The sequence below is a fragment of the Macrotis lagotis genome, chromosome 5 (assembly GCF_037893015.1).
Source record: "Macrotis lagotis isolate mMagLag1 chromosome 5, bilby.v1.9.chrom.fasta, whole genome shotgun sequence".
In the NCBI taxonomy this organism is placed as follows: Eukaryota; Metazoa; Chordata; class Mammalia; order Peramelemorphia; family Peramelidae; genus Macrotis; species Macrotis lagotis.
Genome location: NC_133662.1, coordinates 84,515,159 through 84,535,580, shown reverse-complemented (window position 1 = coordinate 84,535,580; position 20,422 = coordinate 84,515,159).

Here is a 20,422-nt window from a genome sequence, read left to right as displayed (position 1 = left end):
TTTGCTTCTCTCTCTCTCTCTCTCTCTCTCTCTCTCTCTCTCTCTCTTTCTGTGGTTTTAAGACCATCCCTGACTTTGCTCTGAATGAATGTAAGTCAATGAAGAAAATCTCCACAGGTAAATGCAGTTTTATCCTAATCCTGAAGATATAAGAAAACAATGAAGAAAAAGAGTTTTACTTGCATGTCACAATACTTGATGGATACTTGTTTGTGATAGATATCCTAGAAATATGGAAAGCAAAGTATTTCATTCATGGCTTTGTTGATTTTTACTAGTATTTAGGGAAATTAAAAAGGCGAAGGGCAGTGGAAATGTTATAAGTTTAATTAGGTACTTCATTCTCTTCAATGTGTAAGGAATTAATGTTGCATCAGTAACAAGATTATACGTTCAATTCTAACTTGTATTGACCTAAAAGCAACCTATCTGAGTTATAATTCTTTCTGTCTCCTACACACAACTTAACTTGTTTTGGTTCATTAATCAGAACCACCTGGTAACATAAAACAAATTGAACAATTAAAGAATTGTGAGAGCCTTATATGCATTAGGACAAGAAAACCCGATACCTAAAGAGTGCCTACCAAACTGCAAGTCTGCTAAGGGAATGAGAATCAAGACAAGCAAAAGTCAATTAGAAAATTCCTTATCATTCATCTTACCACCTCTTGTCACAAAAGTAGTATTCTATTTTTGCAGCATGAAAGAAATCATGCCAGGTATCATTAGCTGGGAATACTAATGAAAATGGTACTCCTAACCATATATTTATATTAATATATATCTATATGCATGCATGTTTGCTAAATAAATATGCACTTATGTATATAATGCTAATGTGCAAATGATAAAGATTACTTTAGGATGAATATTAGCATAATAATCATCAGAATATATAGATGAATGAAATATTTACATGATCATACATATGCTGCCAATTATTTCAAACATCCTTATATGCATGCTATGAAACAAATCAACAAAATAACATGAAAGAAAACATTTTTCTTGATGATTTAATTTTACACATCATGATTACTCCTGAGAGAGTGACCTCAAATAACAAATTAATAGTTTACTAAATGGCAATATAAGTACTATGTCTCCAAAATCAGTATCCAAAAGGGGAACAAAGTAGATATGTATGTTATAAATTCAATAGCTCTGACTTAAAGCAAGTCACTTTAACTGGTTTCTAACTTCTGTAAAACACTTGGGATAGGGGAGTAGAGGGGAGTCAGACACCAGATTCTTCCCAGTTCTAATCATTTGTGTTAGCATTAAGGTAAACAGTAATAGTGAGGCATAAAGAAAAGGAAAAAATAAATTATATTCAGTGACTTTCACAAATGACATCTTGCAAAATTCTATAAGCTAATAAGGTAAATCTTTGCAATGTCCAAAATCATTTTTTCATTTAATGTACTTTTTCATAAAATCATATTCCTATGAAACGCCACTAAAAAGATTTTATATGTTTCAAAACTTCAAATCAAATTGGACTTTCAGTAATCACAGATGGAACTAATAGTTTCTATAGCTCCTTATCATTCATCATTACCACCTCTCATCACAAAACTTGTATTCTATTTTGATAGCATGAGAGGAAATCATGCCAGGTATCATTAGTTAGCCATTCTAATGAAAATGAGACTTTAAACCATATATGCATATTAATATATATATCCATATGTATGCATATATATTAAATAAATATGAATATATGCATATGCATATAACCACAATCTAGAAAGATATATATTTGGATTAGGAAGGATCAGCTGTTATCATCATGTCCCTTCCCCAATTTCCTTCTACTTATTATGTACATATATTTTATATATTCTTGTATATGAATAACTACACATGTATGTATATATATTTCTATATATGTATGTATTTCTCTAATAAAATCTAGGCATCTTGAAAGCAGGAATGCTTTCATTTTTTTCTTTGTATCACTTTCACATAGTTCAGTATATATTATTCTTTTTTTTTTTTTAGGTTTTTGCAAGGCAATGGGGTTAAGTGGCTTGCCCAAGACCACACAGCTAGGTAATTATTAAGTGTCTGAGGCCGGATTTGAACCCAAGTACTCCTGACTCCAGGGCCAGTGCTCTATCCACCGGCCCACCTAGCTACCCCAGTATATATTATTCTAATTACATGTATATTGATTGGTTAATCATATCATCTAATCCACAGATTTTCTTTTGCTACAACCCTTTTTGGCAATCTACATTCTCAAAATTATTTTGTGCATAAATAAAATTACTGATGTGCAATCATTTTTTTGTAATGCTCAACTTTTCATAATCCCATTTCAGGGCCTCTTACCAAAGGTACTAGATTGGTTTGACACTTCCTTCTTCAGCTCATTTTACAGATGAGGAAACTGAGGCAAACAAGGTTAAGTGATTTGTCCAAGGTCACACAGCTAATATGTGTCTGAGGCCAGATTTGAATTCAGGAAGATTAATCTTCCTAACTCCAAGCCCAGGACTGTGGGCAAATCCAGAGTTTCCAATAAATAAGATATATAGGATTAAAAAAGGATTATTTTTATTTGGACTCCAGATAAAGAATCCCTAATTTGGTCTAACCCCCTTATTCTGTAGTAGAGAAAACTATGAGCCAGAGAGATGTGATTTGCTCAGTTTCATAAAGTCAGTAAGTAGCAGAACTGGAATTAAACCTCAGGCCCTCTGACTGCACTTTCTACTACAGTACCTTGCCATTATACTCAATCTATAAAAAGAAATGTCCCTCCATCTCCTCCCCTACATTAAGAAAAATAAATTAGGTTTTTCTAGCTAGCATGATCTCTACACAAGACCTCAAAACTGAGATCTCCATGTCCACTACTATCAGACTTGTGTCTTTTTTAGTGTTTTCTTGTTGAGATTTCATTTATGCATTAAAGTTCAGACACAAAAAATGAAGGCATTATTTTCCCTATTCTCTGTCCTCATTGGGATTACTTTGGCCAAACTAATGTTCTGGTCTTTTGCCATCTGAGGTTGCAATTCTGCTTACTAAGCAGCTTTTACCTAGTTTATGTAAAGGCCAACTTACAACTGCACATCTAAGCATCTATATTCTAATTTGAATTGTAATGCATTTATCCATGCTAAATTCCTTATGTAGCCATTCTAACTACTCATCAATGTAACCAATTTCAATCAATTCTCAACATTCCTCTCTTGAATACTCTACTTCTGACTCAGAACACCATCAACAAGTGATTAAAGCAGCCAATTTGGTAGTCAGAGATAAGCATTTGAAGTTCAGACTTTCTGTTAGCACAGCTGTGGAAATATCCTATATAAACAAGGTCACACAAGACTCAAACTTTTCTGCCAATACACAGAGCCACAGCAAATACTGTACATGAGGCATCTCATTGCTGGCTTCTTTCCAACTGAGTGATGAAATCCGTTTATCAAAATCACTGTCAGGTAAATTTTTTGCAAGACCTTGACCTGGTTGTTCCTTAAACTATAGGAGATGGAACACTTTGTAATATGTTTCCAAATTGAAAGTCACTTATCCTCTTAACAGCCCCAAGAAGGTTTATGAACCAAATGCATGCTAAAAAATATTTTGAAAAGATCCAGTTAAAACCTAGATGGAAAGTTTCAATGCAATGGATTGTGGTGTATTCCCAATTCTATTGGAAATGGGTTTCGAGAATTAGAAGTTCATAGTGCTATTTACTCAGGGAAAGGGGGAAAAAAAAGCAAAGCTAAACATCCTGGAAATGGGATGTAGTAAAAATCTAGGATTTCATCCAACTCTTGCTTGGAAATGAAAATTCCCTAATGGGAAAAGGTCTTTGAAATGGGACATCTGGGTTTTACTAAGTGGGTAATTAAAAGTTTGAAATTCTGCCTGGAAAATGGGACAAAGGCTCAAATTACCAAGATAGGTGAGACATTCCTCACTGCCTTTATCATAGGAATGGCCAGCATTCAGATTCTAACAAAACAATGCATCTTAGGAGAGGGGAGTATGAAATCATTCAGGGACAAAAGTTACTTCAGTATCTGATTTCCCCAACATACATCTTGGAAAATTTTCTAGTTGACCCTCAACTAATGAAACATCCCTGTGTTCCTAGTCAGATGGTTGAATAAATACCCAGATCTATGTGATCTTTAATGACCAGAGGAGAGATCAAGACTTGAGCTCTCTTTTTTAGTCACTTGGCATCAACTCAGAAGGGGAAAAAAAAACCACTTATAATGCACTACCATCACCTCCTAAAGCCTAGAGGTGAACCTTGGAGAGACCACCCCCATTCAAGCACTGACATGTTGACTCTACTTCATTCTAAGAATCAACAAGATTACAGGATAAAATAATGAGCCTGGATTGGAAGCAAGTAAAATAAACAGAGACATCTGGGGAGGATAACAAGTCTCTCCAAACTAGCTTATACATGATCCCTCCCCATATAATATAAACCACTTAATCTTTCGGAGACATCACTATATTTTTTTAAGGGTCTTGCTTACAACGACTTAAAGCAACCTAGAGATTAGTGACAGCAGATCTGGGATAAGACTTGAGAGACACTGTCTGTTACATACTGAGGTTTCAGGATATGCCCAACAGTAAGACTATTATTTTCATCAGGCTACGCAATACATTAGGGCAACTTGTGACATCATCTGGCATGTGTTACTAATATCTTCATTGTCTTTGCAGAAGCAATGTCCGGGGAACATGTGGAGAATAGAAGGCTTTAGAGGCTGGTTTTAAGGAAAGGGTTTCAGGGAATATTCGTCTCTTCACACAGTTCTACAAACCAGTAGGGAAGTGTAAAGTATAATATTGTAGTAGAAATGTGAGCATTGTGCCATGCTAAGAAAATGTTTAGTTAGTTAGTAAGTGTAAATTACTTTAATTTGGCACAAAAGGAAGACTTCCTAAGGCTACGAGCTAATGCACAGTACATTAGTGCTTCATAATTAGAATGCAGAAATGCTCAGCACTGTTCCTCGTGTTGGAAATCTCTTACAAAGATATTTTTGACCACCAAAATCTATTTCTGTTGCATAGAATGTTTGAAAGAATAGTTGGTTTAGACTCTTTCCCTCATAAACAAAATGGAGACTTCATAATCTTAATAATCTAGTTCTGAGAACAAGGGTACAAAAGTATCCAAAGTTATTCCTGTCAGTAATACAGACTAGAACACATGAGCAATTATTTTTCAGTTTCTGTAGTTACTTGACTCATGAAATTATTATCTTTCTTCAAATTATTTTGTATTATTAAGTAAATGCTTTGTATTTGTTTCCTTATATCATTATTCTGTCTTCACCCTTCCTCCCCCCACCACACCCAAAGTAGAATGTATGGTCCTTGAAGACATGACCTATTTTTATTACTGCATTTCTATGCTCTGCACATTTCATGGAGACTGTTAATGTTTCTTTCTTTCCCTTTTTTTCATGCAGACTTTTCTGGTCATACATTGTTCCTACAGCCCGTGAGCATTTGAAAAATGGGTTTGAAATGTTTATGGGTCACAGTGAGGGTAATAAGTTCATACCTCGGCAGCATAACAAATGCTCAAGGGTTTTAAGAAAAAGTCATCAACAAAGGCTGCATTATGAACTGGAATACCACAAGGATTGAAACTTTTACCCTCTTTCATCATCAGACATCTACAAATGATTCTCAAAAAGAGTGCTAGAGAAAGCAGAAAAAATAAGAGATTATTTGAGTGAGGAAGTCAGAAAAAAAATTCTAGTTATACTCACACAACAAAGATCCTTGTCACAATCTTGTCCTCCCCCGCCTCTAGATTCTGATGAGTAGGAAGCTATCTTTTCCTTAAAAATGAAAGTGGTTGACTACAGAGGGAAAGAGGTTTAGGATGAACTAGAGTGAGATCAACTTAGAAGAATATGAAAAATACAGAAACAAAATCAAAATTTTAGATTTCTGTGAGTTATTAGAAATGACCCTTTTTTTAGTTATTTTTTTTACAAGACAATGGGGTTAAGTGGCTTGCCTAAGGCCACACAGCTAGGTAAAGCACCGACCCTGGAGTCATGAGACCTGAGTTCAAATCCAGCCTCAGACACTTAATGATTACCTAGCTGTGCCACCTAGCTGCCCCTCTTAGAAATGATCTTGTCTGATTCATAAATAAGTAGGAATACCTTCTGTAATATCCCCCAAAAGTGACCTTTCAACTTTTGATAGTATGAGGAAACTAATTACTTCCTGAAACAGCCCATTTCACTTATGAATAAATTTGATTTTTAAGAAGTAGTTGCTGTTTTTCTCCCTTGCAATCATCCTAAATTTACCTCTCTTTGACTTCTACCTTATGCTTCAACTTCTAACATCTCTAATATTCAACTAATACTCTCATAATATGATTTTGAGCTATGATGGATACTCAGCTATGAGCTTATTCCTGCTGATCAATGTCTTTTATTAAATGTGGTGCTCAGAATGAAACACAGTGCTACAGATATTGTCTGATCAGGGAAGAATTCCAAATGATTAAAACTGACCTTGTTTTACTTAAGATACCTTTTTAATATAACATTAACTTTTTTTGACTGCCACTTCATACTATTAAGTTATAGAAAGATGATGATGATGATGATGATGATGATGATGATGATGATGATGATGATGATATTTGTCCTTCATTCTCGAAGAAGATCATGACATCAGGGAGATGATGCCATGACAAGCAAATGAATCAGATTTGAGTGAGAGAGTACTGTGCTATCATAAGCCTCACTTTCTCCTGTGGAGTTATCTGGGTCCACACATAGATCAAGAAGACTGGAGATGGCTCTGGATGTGAGGCAAACAAGGTTAAGTGACTTGTGTAAGGTCATACAGCTAGTAAGTGACAAGTGTCTGAGGTAGAATTGCAACTCATTTCCTCCTGAGTCTGGAACTGGTGTTCTATCCACTGTCCCAACTACCTGTTCATTACAATCACAAACTTTTATCTAGTTAAATCCACATCTTCTTATACATGTACAGTTTTGGTTTGTTTGTTTTAAACAGAGTGTGGAATTTTGAAATTATTCCTATTAAATTTCATCTCAATAAATCTAGTCCACTCTTCTAACTTCATTCTGTCATCTAACATGTGAGTTATCTTTCCCAGTTTCATGCAATGACAAACTTGCTAAGTTTATCATCTATACTTCATCAAAGACATTGTTAAGCATGCAATCACCTGTACCACTCTTTCATATATTTATTGGAAAACCAGTGCAGTATAATGGAACAAATCCAGAATCTGGATTTAAAATACCTGGATTCTAATCATAGGTCTACTTCTTAAATAGTAATGTGACCTAAATCTCAGTTTTCTCATTTATAAAGTGGAACGAGGAACACACTATAGATGGGTTTTTTCAGGTCCATTCCAGTTTTCATCTATGCCTTCCCTTAGAGTTCACATGGATCCTATATCACAACTTTATGTATATATATGTATATGTGTGTGTGTGTGTGTATAGATAGAGTCATTTGATCAACTCTAATTTCATCTAACCCTATCATATATCTCCACCATGTCCATAGAAATGTCAACAGATACATCATAAATATCCATGTATCTAAAGTTCAGATATATCTAAATATCTATAATATTACACTTATATATAAATCTAATGATCCTTGCAAAAATAGAAATTATTTTTATTTTGTGTCACATGTCCTTAATGAATCATACTAGCTCAAAGAGGCTGACACTTCTCTTTCCAAATGCTTATAGGCAATTCCCTTATCAATATGTCCTAGAAGTTTCCCAAGCATTAAGTTAAGCTCACTAGCCTATGGATTGTCTTCAATCCACCTATAAAATCAAGAAAACATTTGCCTGAATTGATTTCTGTAGCATCTCTCTTGTCATTTTTTTCAATGATCATTTAAATTATAGGAAATTTATTTCTCACTGCTCATCTCTTTACCTCCATTTGCCCTTCCTTAAATTTTTACCAGGGTAATTTAAAATAGAGGCCAATATGGGGGGGGGGCCTCTAAAACTAGACCAAACTAGTGTCTCAGGTGAAAAACAGAATTTGAGGAATATCCTCAAATGATTTATCTTGGATATTCCTAACTATTCAGACTGTTGAGTCTATTATGATTATTTTTAGAATCATTGAAAGTAATTCTCTACTTTGCCTTCACAGTCATTCCAGACTTGGACAAGCTGATCTAAATGTCTATAAATTCCTGTGATACCTTAATGCTTAATTAGTGATTTGATAAAGATGCTTTGGGAAGATTGATCATGAGATTTGGGGGGGAGGCAAGAGAGTTTTTGGATAAAACCTTTGAATTAAATTTTTTCCTAATTCATAACCAAATATTCATTTCTTATTATATTCCATTATTCATAAGAAATTCACATCGATATCCATGACTACACCGTTCAATCTGAGTACCAGCTATACTGCCAAGAGAACTGCAGTGTCTATAAGATACCCAGGGAGAGTGATGCTGAAAAGTTTGCCTATCTTCAAAAATTCTGTCTTGTTTTTTCATAAATATCAGAAGGCAGTAAACGTAAAGAAAACAAAGATGTCTTCACACTGGACTTTAAATGAAGACAAAAAAGACTGAAATTAAGTTCTAGGCTTAGTATTGAGGGTGAAGATGCCAATGACAGATACTAACACCAATTATTATCTATTCTGGAAGCATTCAAATGTTACTTTCTAAAGCAAAAGTTCAATAAGGAAATTGTGAACCTTAGCAACAGTCTGGTGTTGAAAGAAGGGGACCCTTCTAAGCATCCCTCAAATCACCCCATAAAGGCAATGATTTATTCTGTATTTATACATATATATATACATATATATAATATTATATATATATATCTTCCTCAGTTAAAAAAATAATACATGATACAATTCTAAAGACAATAAACTCACCTTTATATTTTTTTAATCTGCACAGCTCTTTTCTCACAATATATTGAGATAGGGAATGTGAATATAATTGTTTTTATTATATGAATGAGAATCCTAAGCCTTAGAAAAACTAACAGCCTTTCTTTTGGTCTACCATTCATGTACAATGAAGACATGGATTGAATCCAGGGCTCATCTAGTGATAAATTCAAAAACTGTTAATGTGGTCTTTTAATATGAAGTAGCTGAGACTATACTATCAGAACTATGGCATTCCCCAGCAATGGAAAATCAGATTAGTGGAGAATCTGTTGAAGAAATTTTTTTTTTCCAGAAAGAGAAGAATGATAAAGAATCATCTTGGAGAGGAAGTGTCCTTGAAATTTTGCAATGCCAGCATATAGTTTTTCTATAGAAAAATACACAATAGAAAGGGGGAAGGAAGTAGGAAGAGATTAGAGGAATACATTCAGGAGCTTTTTGGTAAATATTTAATAATGTTAGCAACAGGCTAGTGGAGGGGTATGAAGGAAAGACTTCAGTTTAATCTAAATTCATATATATTCTCAAAGAAGACTATGACATCAGGGAGGTGACACCATGACAATCCACATGAAGTGGATTTTGAGTGAGAGGTGCTGTACTAAGGCACCAGTCTCACTTTCTCCTCCAGAGCCATCTGGGTCAAATGTCCAGATATGATCTAAGGTCACATAACTTATAAGTTTCAAATGTCTGAGGCTGGTTTCTGATTCCAAGGCCAATGCTCTCTTCACTGTGCCACATAGAAGCATAAATGTGCATATATGTATATATGGTCATAGAAGTAAGTAAGTATATGAAGTATTATCTAAGGGGAAACTATTTCCTTGTTTTGTTTCTATTTTTTCCAGGCAACTCTATTTATTCAGGAATAATTATAAATTGTGGGTTATCTAGACCTTTTTCTCTCCTTTCTCTTATTGCTGCCTCTCTCTACTGGTTATTTCATAGTTTATTAGAGGCAAAATGTAAAGTATGTCCATAACCATCTGTACAGTTTTGATTAGAGCAAAACTAGAGTTCTACAGATCTATTTCTCTCATATTTGAAATGAGATGGTTGGACTCAATGACCTCCAAGATCCTTTTCATTTCACTCCTATATGTAAATCTCTGATCCTATGAATTCTAAGGACCTTTGCAACTTTTAAATGATATGACCAATTTTTGACATGATGTGATATCTGACAATTTAACAACTGTTTTAAAACTATATCTAATATAATAGAAAGAACTTTTACTACTTGTGTGACTTTGGACACTGATCTGATTTTCACCTAAGAATGTCAGTTTCTCTACATGTAAAATAAATAGATTGAACTAGATAGCCTTAAAACCAATTAGCTCTAAAATTTCATGATCTTATTTCATCTTCCCCAAAACTCTGAATGAGAACTAAATATAATTAATAATAACTGACATTTATAAAAAACATTAAAGCTTGCAAAGTGATTTTAAATCAGTTTTTCAATCTGAATCTCCAAATCACTCTGTAAGGTAGTCACCATAATTCTACTATTTCCCCATTTGTAGGTGAGGAGACTGAAACATGGTTTCAATGACTTGCTTATGGCTACATAGTTAATTAAGTGTGGAAAGAATTTGAACCCATGTCTTCCATTTTTGAATATTAATACAATTTATTATTCCACACCACCCCTTATTATTTTTTTCATTTTGTAAATCATTATTATTTTCATTTACAAATAAGGAAACTGAGACTCAAAGAATTCACATGGTTTAGTAACCTGCCAGGTTTGAACCAGCATGCCTTACCCCATCATAGATAGGAATTTCAGACTTTAAGGCATCTGTAGAAGAGAGAAATTTGGTGGGGAGGACATTTAGCTACTACCTACTCTATCTAATAGTAGCAGGAGGCCAGGTTTGGATGGGGAGGGGGGGAGAAAGGAAACACAAGAGGGATAGGAATAACAGAAAACCAATGGGCAAAGCAATTGGTAAAGGAGAAGATCAGAAAAGGAGTTGGAATCTTATTAATGGCAGGGAAATAGAGTCAGATCATACAACAGTCATAGGGTCTGTTGAGTGGGAATTATGGACCATGCAAATTTCCAAGATGCATGAGATCATCAGCTTGGGACCATGGCCATCTGAAACCCTGTGAATTTCTTGACAACAAGTCCTTATTCACAGAGACTGGGGAAGAAAAAAGAAAGCCAATTCTCACTCCATTTTCAATCACCATTGTGCAGATCACATAACAAAGTGCTCTGAGGAATGCAAATTCACCTGGCTGGATTTTTCAACCAAAGCTAACGTTTTTTAAACCATGGAAGAGAATGTGAAGAGAACAAAGGAACCAGGCGCCACCTTGTGGGCAAAAGATGCTGTTTTTTTTCAAATGGATCTTTTTTGTTTTCTTTCCTGATCTAGACTAGTAACAGCAAAGAGAAGGAACTTTTCTGATAAATTGCCTGGAACCTGGCAAACACAATTATGCGTAGAGACTTGTTTTAAGAATAGGATTAATTCTCCTAGAGAAATGATGGGTCTGGTTTCTGTGTTCTCCAACTGAGGTTTGTCAGGAAACAAGCAAAAGAAAACTTAGAATACAGGTACCAGACTTGAGGTTTCTTCTTTTTTGGACACAGTCCCAAAATCTCAGTCCCATGCCTTCCATATCCATAAAAGCTGATAACATCCTTTTCCTCCATTAGATTGCTGGGAGGGATAGTAAAGAATGATTATGAAGTGCTAATTAGCACTGTATAGTTACTAGTTGAAACCGTCATTGCTTTCTGGATTAATTGGCATATTTTTTCATTCTTGGCACAGTACCTTGCTAAGTGAAGGATCAGTTGGACAAGAGAAACAGAGATATGGAAAGAAACGGAGTTTCTTATAGTTCATGTTGTGAAAAGAAAGGAAAAATAGAACTGGTATATAAAAGATTTAATCTAACACAAACATCTCCACCAATCCTTCACACAATCCAAATTTCAAGTAATGTGGACTATTTGCTATTTTCCTAAACTCACTGTTCCATCTCTTGCTCCCATACATTGAAAGGGGGACAGCAGTGTCTAGAATATCCTTTCTTTTTTGTCTCTACAGCTTGAAATGCCTAACTTTCTTCAAGATATAGAGCAGGTACTACTTCTGATGGGAAGTCATTCATAATAGCACATTAGGTCTTTCTCTGTCCTTGTATTATCTTTTATTTCCTTTTATTTTTTTCCTGATTTATTTATATATTTGTTTCCTTATATATTCATATATTGTCTTCCCTAGAATTTCTCCCAATAATAAATCAAATTATGCTACAGAATTCCAGTGTCCTATACTGTGCTACTGAGGGATCCAATTTACTTCATTTAAACCCCAGAAGCGGCCATAAAACTAGGGCAGTTATTTGTTATTTTTTTCATTTAGTCATTTTTCAATCATGTCCAACTCTTCATGACCCTATTTGTTTTTGTTTTTGTTTATTTTTATTGGCAGAGATACTACAGTGGTTTGCTATTTCCTTCTTTAGCTCATTTTACAGATCAGGAAACTGATGCAAACAGGGTTTGCCCAAGATTACACAGTTTGCAAGTATCTGAGCTCAGATTTTAACTCAAAAACCTGAGACTTCTTTACTCTGAGCTTGGTCCTCCAGTTTACTGTACTACCTACCTGTCCCAGAACAGGAATTTAGAAGTACAAAAATAGTTCAGTCAGCATATTCTTTGTAATCATTTCCATCATAGTTATAAACAGATCCTATTTTGGAAATACATGACAATAAATAATCTCATCAAGGAATAGTCATCAAACTTGCTGTTTCTGCCAACCCAAAACCATAGATCCAAGAGGGGAGAGAGGAGAAACTTGGAATGTTTAGAGAAACTGGGTGGGCAGAGTGAGAGGGAAGAATTGAAAAGAAGGCAAGAAAGAATAAGAAGGAAGAGCACTTAGAAGACAAGACTAGGAAAGGATTCCCAGATATACCTGTTCTGCCTAGTGAAATCATCATTACCTCTGAATGCTTTTTTCCACACAGTCTAAACACTCATCTCATCTTTACCTTGTTAAAAAACATTTTTTCTCTGACAAGTCTAAACTCAGGTGCCACCTCCTCAGTGAAGTATTTCATGATTCTCTCACATACTTTTCTCCCACTGTAATTTTAGTAAAGTAATTTTCCTGTCTCTGCATCATGTTCTGTCCCATATCATGTTATATTTATCTGCATAAATGCAACAGCCCTATTAGACTGCTGCTATTTATCTTCCATTCTTGAAGAAGACCATGATGTCAGGGAGGTGATGCTATGAAAAGTAAATGAATTGAGTTTGAGTGAGGGGGTGTATGTTGTTACCAGCTTCACTTTCTCCTCTGTAGTCATCTGGGTCTACTAACCGGATATGAATCAGGACCAATGGAGATGACCCTGGATGCAAGGTCCCATATCTAGTAAGTGTCAAGTGTCTGAGGTAAGATTTGAACTCAGATCCTCTTGACTCTTGCTCTGTTGCTTTATCCACTGCAACTGCTAGCTGCCCATAATACCTGTAATATCTACCCCATAAGGTTGTTTCAAAGATCAAATAAGACAGCACCTGTAAAGTGTCCCATGAAGAGATCTGGGTTCTAGTTCCACATCTGCTCTCTTGCCTGGAGTTTAGTTTTAAACTAGTAAATCTCTACCAAGACAACCAGAAAGCCTATCAATTCACAGACTTAGAAACCAGCTGAGAGTAAATGAGGAAGTACAAAAGAAAAGGGAACTGGCTTAACCAGGTGTGTCCTTCACCTTTGTGTTTGTGGTGGGGATTATATTGTATTCATGATTGAGTATTGCCAAAAGGTTGAACTCTCTTGGTCTAAACCTTCCTTTTATGTAGGAGGAGAAAGGTCAAGAAAGGAAATCTTATTAAAGGTCCCACTTGTAAACCTTTTACCCCAGACTAGCTGTGAATCCCAAGACTCCAAGAGGCAAAAGTCAAGACCATTGACAATTCATCTTTTGCAAGGAAAAGATGTTTTCTGATGACATTCTTCCAAAGGTGAAAAAAAGATTAGTTAACTACAAGCTCCTCAAGGACTAAGATTATTTCGCTGTGTTTTTGTATTACCTACACTAAACAATATTGTCTGATTCATAGTAAATACTTTATTTGCTTTGAAAAGAATTACATGCATTTTCTCTTTTTTTTCTTTTTGCTGCTCTGCTAGTATTCCAACATTTTGAAATTCATGTAAGTTTTGAATCATTCTTTTTGAAAAACAAATACACTTCTGAATGATTAAGGTGTTACCAGTCATCTACCTAGTAGTGAAAACTGATTTAGTAAGATTATTTCCTTCTGGACAAATACTGAACAGAGTAAAGAAAGACTCAATTGAGGGAATAAAATTGGGGAATTTGGGAACAGGAAACACTTGGAAGTAAGGCAAACCTGGTTAAGATGCCAAGTTGAAGGATGATGGAATTTATTAAAGGACCACTAAGCAGTTCAAGGTCTGGCAGAAGAGAAAGAAATAGGAGAGGACTGTCAAACAGAAAATGGAAGTATGCAAAAAGCAAATTTTACCTGCTTCAAAATTTTGCCCAGGAGAGAAGAAAATTATCTTCTTCTCTCCTCCTAAAGTCAAGAGGCCAAAATTCAGGATATTGTTATTTATATCTTTCTGGTAGAGGCAATCAACATTTCCTTTGTTTTCTATTTTGATTGCTATTACATTTGACATCTTGGGCAAATCACTTAATCTCTCTGAAATTCACTTTCATCATCTACAAACTGAGAGGGTCAGAATCACCAATTTCTTGGGTCTCTTCCAGTTTTAAAAATCATATGAGTTTCCCTCCCTCAACAAATAAAAATAGCTTATGATGAAAGCCTGACATGGATTAAGTCCCCTATTCAACCCACTACAATTTGAAAATGGGGTTGACAAATTATATTACATATATTAAAGGTATGATATAAATTTGGGGGGATTTCAAGGCAATAGAGTTAAGTGACTTGTCCAAGGTTACACGCATTAGGTAATTATTAAGTGTCTGAAGCTGGATTTGAACTTATGCCTCCTGTCTCCAGGACAAGTGCTCTATCACTGAGCAAGCTAGCTGCCTCATGCTACATTTTTAAATGAAAAATGGACTGATTACTACTAAGGCAACAACCACTGTTAATAGACGTTATTGCCTGTCACCTTCTTACTACTTTCAAGAGCTGTCCTGTGGTCACAATGCTCACTTAGACCAGCTGTGACATTCCAAAAGAGCAGAGGCTATGAACTTGAAAAGTATATCTTGAAAATTTGCTCACTGTGGGCTTAGATTCATATAAAAATCAGTAGAGTCTGATCAATCTAAGATTATAGTCAAAAGTAGGAGACCAAAGTATTGTTTCCAAAGTGTGTTATGTTGAAAACACAGTGGATTATGAGCCATAGGACTTGGGTTCCAAATTTAACTGCTACTTATTATTTGTGTGATCTTATGTAAGTCAACCTCTAAGCAACATTAGCTTCTTCATCTGTAAAATTAGGGAGTAGGAAGAGAGTCTCTAAAATCAATTTTTTGTAATTTTATTTTCCTATCTAATCATATTCAACCTCTCTACTTTATGGTCTAGGACAATTCAGTTTTAAAAGAATAAAAACTAAATCTTTCTATGGCACAGTCTATTATCAGTATAACATAATATAAAACATACTTCTCAGTCATAGGCATTGATCAGTGAGACTTGTGAGAATAAAGAACTTAATTTTTTCCTAGGATGGAGATATTGCATAGCTCCCAACGTGTGGTCCAAGGACTTCAGAGAGATAATTTAAGGGTTCCTCCAATCCATCTGTGTACCAAGCATTGCCATGTTGATCTTTATTTAGTTCCAATAAAATATGCAGTGTGACTCTGAAAAATAAATAGGCAATATGTCTAGCACATATATGCATACATATATATATATATGTCTATATATGTATATAAATATATATATATTCAAATGCATGATGATATCATTATTGTTTTATAAAATACAAATTCGCTTAAAAGCATTACAGAATTCATAGTAGTTGTTATCCTATTTGTCTTAATGTGATATAATGGATAGAGTGCCAGAACTGGAGACAGAAAGTTTCAGCTTTCTGAATTCAAATCTAGCCTTATATACCAACTGTGTGATCCTGGACAGGTCATTTAATCCTGCTTGCCTTAGTTTTTTCGTCTGTAAAAAGAACTAGAGAAGAAAATGGAAAAACACTATGGTATCTCTGCCAAGAAAACTGCAAATGGGGACACAAAGAGTCAGACACAACTGAAAATGACTGAACAACAACAATTTGTCCTCATCTACAGATAGCAATTCTTCAGCTATTTATCATGAGGATCACACATGATAATGGAACTGCAGACTTTCTCTGAAGTTAGAAAAGAAGGATATTTGCGGGGTATTGGACAAGCAATCTCATCAGTCCTTTACTATCTGTACAATTTGTTGAAATACTAAAGAGCAAGGCAAAAACCTTTGACATATTGAGCATTCACTCTTTTTGTGTGAGAACATGTAAAAAAACCAATGTTCTCCAAGTTTTATTTGTTATTTAGTTATTTTAGGTCTTTTTTTTATATGATTGTCTTCAAAGAAACTAACATAAACTGAAACTATAATGACTCCTTGTGAAATTTGTATGTTGACCTAAATTTGGTACAATATATTCAGCACTGAAATGAAAGGGGGAAAAAATTCTTTTTCAACACCAAAAGGGTTAAAAAGGGAACCTTCTTTCTTGAAAAGAATGAAAACCTCTGCTGTATTGCAAAGAACTTGAGACTGAGTTTCATTGTTTTGTCATTAGCCAGTTATGTGATGCTGAGTAAATCACTTCATTTTTCTGGTCCTTGGTTTTTTCATTGTGTTAGATGAGGATGTTATATAAATTTCTATTCTTGTTGACTTTTCAGGATATCTTTCTTTTTCCTTGCCCTCCCTTCCTCATTAGTCTAAGATTAGTGTTCTGAGGCTTTATGGTTAGTTACTTTGAAATTGTGATGCCACATAATTATTACTGACTCTGCCAAGGCAGTAAGTAAGAAAATGATCAACAAAGGATAGAAGCTATGAATTTTCTTAAAAATTTCCTCATCTGTTTCTGACTTCCCTGCCTTTCCTCTGCTCCCCATCATCACAAATAGGCTCACTGGGATACTTTCCAAGTTTCATATGGTGATTTTATAAAATTTCACCCCCTTTTTTTTTGCCCAATTAACTCCACTTCCCAGAAAAGGACTATTCAGTCCTGTCATTGGATCCTTCCTTGTTTAATCAGAAGGTTTACCATAGTGACGCTGCAATCATTCATTCTTTAGATTCCTCTCCTCATTCTACAAAGTATCTTCAATATTAATCACATAGATCCCAAAGTATACTCCATGAAGTGAAAAAAAAAAACAGAGAAGGTAAGTGAGATTCTACATTATGCAGCTTCATATTGTGGTTTTGTTGTTTTTTGTTTTGTTTGTAGTTTTTATGGTGAAAAAAATAGCATTAAAAATGAACACATTTATTTGGAACATTTGATAAGTTTGGGGGGGATTTATTTTGTATTTATACAGTCCTTAACCCAGGACCTCCCATTCTTGGATTTCCATTAACTAGGTCCCCTGAAAGATCAATGTTTCTTTGACCACTTATGCTCCCACTCAGAATTTATTCTAGAAAAATAAGCAATTATTTCTCTGTCAAGGTCTTCCCAAATATTGACAACATGTTTCCCAGCTCCAAGATAAGCACTCTAGGTAATAATGACATTAAATATCAAACAGTTTTAATTTCACCCCATTTGCAAAGGACTCATGATCTATAACAAACATCCCAATTCTCTTTCTTTACTGGTTCTAGTACAGTGCCTGGGACATAGTAAGAGCTTAATAAATATTGGTTGATTGATTAATTAGACTTCTAAAGGAATTTTCTGAAAATTTGGACTCCTTTGATGATAGGAGGAAAACATACCAGGGACAGTTTAACAAGAAAACCAGTATCAACAGTCCTGTATTTGTCTGTAACATTTGTGCAAATAATGGATAACAAAACCCAAAACTTTTTATTCTTCATAGGGAAGTATTAATTGGCTTAAGAATTCTATATCTGGAGGACAACTAGGTGGCAGATGGATAAAGCACCAGTCCTGGAGTCAGGAAGACCTGAGTTCATATCTGACCTCAGACACCTGATACTTACTGGCTGTGTGACCTTGAGCAAGTCAGCCTCATTGCCTCACAAAAAAAAAACAAAAAACAAAAAAGAATTCTATATCTGTGGGAAGAAAGAGAGAATATGGGTGATACTCTTCTCTTTTTATGAAGCATGTACTATTCAAAAATTTTTCTTTGTCTGGATAGAATTTTAGAACTCCCATCTCCTGAACCTAAGATTATCCCCAAAGTGGTACAGGAATCCTGGAGAGAAGACTAGATTCTGGGATCATACTTCTAGGAAGTAAAGGTTCAGAGTTGACATTGAAATATGGGTAAATAAGGGCATGAAGTTCTTATACGCTTCTTCAGGATATACCTGGCTCCCTGCTGTGTCTAATCATAATGCAACTAGATAGAGTAGTGGGTAGAGTGATGGATCGGAATTGAGAAAAAATTGAGTCTCGTCTTAAATACTTACTTGTTATTTATCCTGGGCAAGTCACTTCACTTCTGTTTCCCTCAGTTTCCTCATTTACAAAATGGAAATAATAATAACACCTCTCTTTTAGGGTTGTTGTAAATATCAAATTAGAAACTAATTTTAAAGTACTTAACAATACACGGCATAAATTAAGCATTATAAAAAAAGTTATTATTATTATTATCATTATCATTATTATTATTATTACATAGTACACTAGAACAGAAATCAGAAAGACCTGATTTCAAATTTGTCCTCAAACACTTATTATATGACCCTGGGCAAGTCTCTTAATCTTTATCTTGTTTTCTCAGTTTCCTCAACTGTAAATGAGACTAATAGTAACTTCTACCTCAAGGTTCTTATGAAGTTTAAATGAGATAATATTTGTAAAGTGTTAAGTATAGTCCTTGGCACATAATAGGCACTATAAATGTTTGCTTCCTTCCTTCCTTTTAAATTCCAGTTTTTAGTCATCCTACCTTTATGACACTTAACAAATTGGGCAATCTCTGACGTAAAAATGAACATATGGTCCCTGGATGCTGCACCATCTCTTGGGAAGTCAAAACCAACTGTCACTTCTTTCAACTTGGAACCATGCTCAGAAAATCAAGGTTAGGGATGAAGGAGGAGACAAAAGAAACTATTCTTTTGAACAAGGACATACAGTTGTCATGTGTTAATACCACAGAGTAACCACTAAAGACACATCTCTCCACTATGTGGGAGGTACAGGAGAAAGTGATGGTTATTATACTCTAGATCTCTCCCCTATACCAAGATAAGATCCCAAATGGAGACAGGATTTAGCCATAAAAAACAGTATTATGAGCAAACTAGAAGATCAAGGAGTAGTTTACCTGTCAGATCTATTAAAAGGGAAGCAGTTTATGACCAAGGAAGAGATGGAGAATATCACTAAAAACAAACTAGATGATTTTGATTACATTAAATTAAAAGGCTTTGGCACAGATAAAACCACTGTAACCAAGATCAAAAAAATGTAGTAAATTGGGAAACAATCTTTACAACTAATATTTCTGACACAGGACTCATTTCTAAAATATACAGAGAATTGAGTCAAATTTTTAAAAAAGCCATTCCCCAATTGACAAATGGCCTAAGGATATGCAAAGGCAATTTACAGTTGAGGAAATCAAAATAATCCATAGCCACATGAAAAATTGCTCTAAATCATTACTTATTAGAGAAATGCAAATTAAAGCATCTCTAAGGTACCACCTCACATCTCTCAGACTGGCCAATATGACCAGAAAGAATAATGACCAATGTTGGAAGAGATGTGGCAACTCTGGGACACTATTACATTGTTGGTGGAGCTGTGAACTCATCCAACCTTTCTGGAGAGAAATTTGGAACTATGCTCAAAGAGCAACAAAAATGTGTATACCCTTTGAACCAGCAATACTACTACTGGGTCTATACCCTGAAGAGATGGTGAAAAAGGGTGAAACCATCACTTGTACAAAAACATTCATAGCAGCCCTGTTTGTGGGGGAAAATAATTGGAAATCAAGTAAATGTCCTTCAATTGGGGAATGGCTTAATAAACTGTGGTAAATGTATGTCATATTGTTCTATATTGTTCTATAAGAAACCAGAAGGGATGGGAATTCAGGGAAGCCTGGAAGGATTTGCATGAACCGATGCTGAGTGAGATGAGCAGAATCAGAAAAACATTGTACACCCTAACAGCAACATGTAGGTGATGATCAACCTTGATGGACTCACTCATTCTATGAGTGCCACAATCAGGGACAATTTGGGGCTGTCTGCACTGGAGAATACCATCTGTATCCAGAGAAAG